This window comes from Papaver somniferum, chromosome 1, assembly GCF_003573695.1.
Source record: "Papaver somniferum cultivar HN1 chromosome 1, ASM357369v1, whole genome shotgun sequence".
Lineage (NCBI taxonomy): Eukaryota > Viridiplantae > Streptophyta > Magnoliopsida > Ranunculales > Papaveraceae > Papaver > Papaver somniferum.
In genome coordinates this window covers 39,204,059-39,209,063 of record NC_039358.1, presented here as the reverse complement: position 1 = coordinate 39,209,063, position 5,005 = coordinate 39,204,059, and the positions used below count along the sequence as shown (strand labels likewise).

Sequence of the window (5,005 nt, the reverse complement as noted above, 5' to 3'; positions counted from 1 at the left end):
GAATCAATCCAAACCTGGACGTAAAATCAATTTCTATGGTTGGAATTAAAAGGAACCTGGACGTAAAACTACATGCAAATAAAATTCTACGGTTTAATCCAAACCTGGGCGTAAAATCAATTTCTACGATTGGAATCAATCCAAACCTGGACGTAAACTAATTTCTACAGTTGGAATAGATCCAAACATGGACGTAAATTCAATTTCTACGGTTGGAATTAAAAGGAAGCTGGACGTAAAACTACATGCAAATAAAATTCTACGGTTGGAATTAATCCAAACCTGGCCGTGATTTCTTCATAAACTAAAATCTAGAAAAGAAGCACCGAACCTAGACGTAACACTAGCAGAAACGTTACTGAAATCCTAATTTTACTTCAATTTCATTCAATCTAACCTATTTTAAACACAAAAAAGAATAAACAAAGATGTGTTTGTTCGATTATTACCTTACATACACCATGGGTTTGTTCGATGATATGAATTCAAATGGATTTATCGTTGAAGAGGATGAAGAGAAAAATGAAATGAAGAAGAAGAGCAATTGAGATGTGAAGAATGAAGAATAGAAATTAGGTTTTGTTTATGTTTGTAAGTTTTAATTTTAGTTTAAGGGTAGTTTGGACAGTTTCTATTGAATCAAAAATACCCCATGACCAAATTTTTGGTCATTAAATATCCAAGTGAAGCCCCTCTATTGAATGGTGACGCCCCAATAATAGTCTTCAAAGAAAAAACAAAAGTGAAAAAGAGTTCTCTGTGAAAAACTGGAAAAAAATTGAGGACATTAACGAATATTCATCATTAAGTCCATATTTAAGTTAATTGAAACATCTGCCCCAAACATTTATGTAGTTTCTTAAATAAGTACCTAAGTATACTATATTTTTGATGAATACCCCTAATATCAAACAAGGCTTTTGCTGCCCCCTAGGCCTTGCTGCCCCAAAGTGGGCCTTTCCCTGATTCCCCTTCAGGGCCGGCCCTGATTTTAGGTACCTTAATGTAAATAATAACAATGGTCCTATAATTAGTCTTAAGTTACAGGTTAACAAGTAAATCTTTGATGTACTAGTAAATCTTTTGAGTTTCAAAATTAGAGCCATCAAAATTTTCAGTACCAGCAATACCATTGAATTTGGTAAACTTATGGGATTGAAGTTTTAATCCCATGGCTTGCTGCAAGAAAACAACTAGCAGAAAAAATAAAAATCAAAGAAATCATCATGAACCAAACAATTGAACAAATCTTCTTACCAGCACCACAAAATAGCCAAAAAAAAAATAAAAATAAAAAAATGGTTGTTCTCGGCTCACCAGGCTGAGTTGGAACTGGGGCACATCGGCTCGTAATCCTTCCACTGTCAAGAGCGGGAGGTGTTCGTTGATCTGTGAAACCAGCTGTGAAACCAGCCTGACGCAGTGCCCTCCGCTATAGTGATCACACAGCCCAAGCCTTCGCCCGGACAATGCAACCAACTCCCAACTTGGAACGGGCGAGTCAACATAGCGTGCACACCAGCACCTACCAGGTGAAACCCGACCAGTGTTCAATCACCTTGATGTCCCCACTTGGGTTACAAGCTCGCGCGACCGAGCTCGACGTTCATTTCTCCAATCTTGAGATCTAAATACCAAGTATAGTTTCTAGTTTTAAGCGACGTGGGACTAAAATCCTTTTCCTTGGCACGTGTTTTTGGCAGATCTCTAGAAGGCCTCACCAAAACACAATATTTAAAGAGAAAGAAAATGATTACATGACCCTCAGCTGTTGCCTTACTTATAATCATCCAAAACGATCTTCTCTGAATCCTTTGTATCCTTGGTTTTGGATTGACGGAGTGAACACCTGGAACTCACCGGAGATGGCATCAATCCAAACATGGACGTAAAGTCAATTTATACGGTTGGAATTAAAAGGTATCTGGACGTAAAACTACATGCAAATAAAATTGTACGGTTGGAATTAATTCAAACCTGGCCGTGATTTCTTCATAAACTAAAATTACGTCTAGAAAAGAAGCACCGAACCTAGACGTAGCACTAGCAGAAACGTTATTGAAATCCTAATTTTACTTCAATTTCATTCAATCAAACCTATTTTAAGCACAAAAAAGAGTAAACAAAGATGTGTTTGTTCGATTATTACCTTACATACACCATGGGTTTGTTCGATGATATGAATTCAAATGGATTTATCGTTGAAGAGGATGAAGAGAAAAATGAAAAGAAGAAGAAGAGCAATTGAAATGTGAAGAATGAAGAATAGAAATTAGGTTTTGTTTATGTTTTTAAGTTTTAATTTTAGTTTGGACAGTTTCTATTGAATCAAAAATACCCCATAACCAAATTTTTGGTCATTAAATACCCAAGTGAAGCCCCTCTATTGGATGGTGACGCCCCAATAATAGCCTTCAAAGAAAAAGCAAAAGTGAAAAAGAGTTCTCTGTGAAAAACTGGAAAAAATTTGAGGACATTAACGAATATTCATCATTAAGTCCATATTTAAGTTAATTGAAACATCTGCCCCAAACATTTATGTAGTTTCTTAAATAAGTCCCTAAGTATACTATATTTTTTTGATGGATACCACTAATATCAAACAAGGCTTTTGCTGCCCCTAGGCCTTGCTGCCCCAAAGTGGGCCTTTCCCTGATTCCCCTTCAGGGCCGACCCTGATTTTAGGTACCTTGATGTTAAATAATAACAATGGTCCTATATTAGTCTTAAGTTACAGGTCAACAAGTAAATCCTTGTTGTACAAGAAAATCTTTGAGTTTCAAAATTAGAGCCATCAAAATTTCCAGTACCAGCAATACCATTGAATTTGGTAAACTCATGGGATTGAAGTTTTAATCCCATGGCTTGCTGCAAGAAAACAGCCAGTAGAAAAAATAAAAATCAAAGAAATCATCACTAACCAAACAATTGAACAAATCTTCTTACCAGCACCACAAAATAGCCAAAAGAAAAATAAAAAAGTGGTTGTTCAACTGACTCGGCTCACCAGGATGAGTTGGAACTGGGGCACATCGGCTCGTAATCCTTCCACTGTCAAGAGCGGGAGGTGTTCGTTGCTCTGTGAAACCAGCCTGACGCAGGTCAACAAGTAAATCCTTGTTGTACAAGAAAATCTTTGAGTTTCAAAATTAGAGCCATCAAAATTTCCAGTACCAGCAATACCATTGAATTTGGTAAACTCATGGGATTGAAGTTTTAATCCCATGGCTTGCTGCAAGAAAACAACCAGTAGAAAAAATAAAAATCAAAGAAATCATCACTAACCAAACAATTGAACAAATCTTCTTACCAGCACCACAAAATAGCCAAAAGAAAAATAAAAAAATGGTTGTTCAACTGACTCGGCTCACCAGGCTGAGTTGGAACTGGGGCACATCGGCTCGTAATCCTTCCACTGTCAAGAGCGAGAGGTGTTCGTTGCTCTGTGAAACCAGCCTGACGCAGTGCCCTCCGCTATAGTGATAGCACAGCCCAAGCCTTCGCCCGGACAATGCAACCAACTCCCAACTTGGAATGGGCGAGTCAACATAGCGTGCACACCAGCACCTACCAGGTGAAACCCGACCAGTGTTCAACCACCTTGAAGTCCCCACTTGGGTTACAAGCTCGCGCGACCGAGCTCGACGTTCATTTCTCCAATCTTGAGATCTAAATACCAAGTATAGTTTCTAGTTTTAAGCGACGTGGGACTAAAATCCTTTTCCTTGGCACGTGCTTTTGACAGATCTTTAGAAGGCCTCACCAAAACAAAATATTGAAAGAGAAAGAAAAGGGTCACATGACCCTCAGCTGCTGCCTTACTCATAATCATCCAAAACGATCTTCTCTGAATCCCTTGTATCCTTAGTTTTGGTTGGAACTCACCGGAGATGGCATAGTATGGAGTACAAAAACCACCAAAGAATCGCCAACAGAACGATCGGCTGAAGACTCACTCCACTGATTTTCTGTGAGATACCAAAACTTATGCCTAAAGAGATTAATTAAGAGAATGTATAACACCTAAACAACAGAGTTTGTATAGCTTCTAGGGTTTAGAAACCTTAAACACAAACAGAGTTTTCTTGACACACGATTCACGGTACTTCCATATACATATATATATATATAAGAGCTTACCTCGCAAGACCCAACGTAAAATTAGCCTACCGCCGAGGTGGTAGGAACTCACCGTGTATAGCCTGGCTTTTCATGGAGTTGTGTAGATTGGTATGGTTACAGCAACTATTACAAGGTCGTGGCACCTGAGAGGGATGACACCTTATTTATGTGTACGTGACACGTTTCCGGAATAGTTGCCATGTGTATAACATATATAATTCACGGCGCTACAGGAAAACATAAGGTTTTTTTAGTCTAAAACAAGATCAAGTCAAGACAACACAACCAAGCGGAATAGCAACAAAGGTCCATCGCTTCCAGACCTGTCCTGAGCTGTTGATGTTACATGTTGGGGATGTAGCTCAGATGGTAGTATGGGGATCGATGCCCCACTTCTCCATCATTTTTGTTTCTTTTTTTTCAAGATTCTAGAAAAAATGGTGTTATCAAGGAAAACTACGGCATTACTCCCGTGAAGTATATAGTCGCAATGACGTTGAGTAAGTTTGAATGAGGGTTAATTTGAATGAATATCCCTTTGTAAGGTTTGTAGATAGAAGTAAGTTCTGTGAGCAACAGCAAGTGATTCAAGAGCAATCTAAGCATTTGAGAAAAGGGCGACGCGTGAGAACCCCAGCAGCAAGCTGCTGTGATGGGAACTCCTCCCTGAAAAAAATTAATTTAATATCGTGTGAGCCAACGACTCACATATCAGACATTAAACTGATAAGAACAGATACTACACTTGATCTTAGCCAAATGGCCGAGAAAGGTATGCTTATTCTCAGCTTAGGCTCCTGCTTTTATCCTGTCTTGTTTCCATTCCTCTGCTCTGGACTAGTCTATGTGGGACTAGTTTGCTGCCGCTAGGTGCCGATGTTGG

The 5,005-nt window shown here is 38.8% G+C and overlaps 1 long non-coding RNA gene and 1 pseudogene across 1 annotated transcript in view; one reads left to right on the top strand and one right to left on the bottom strand.

Annotated features, from left to right (window-relative positions):
* Positions 1-5,005, top strand: part of LOC113283736 — a 14,738-nt gene that overhangs the window by 7,220 nt on the left and 2,513 nt on the right. The window lies entirely within an intron of this gene.
* On the bottom strand, positions 4,733-4,898 carry LOC113341025 (annotated as a pseudogene).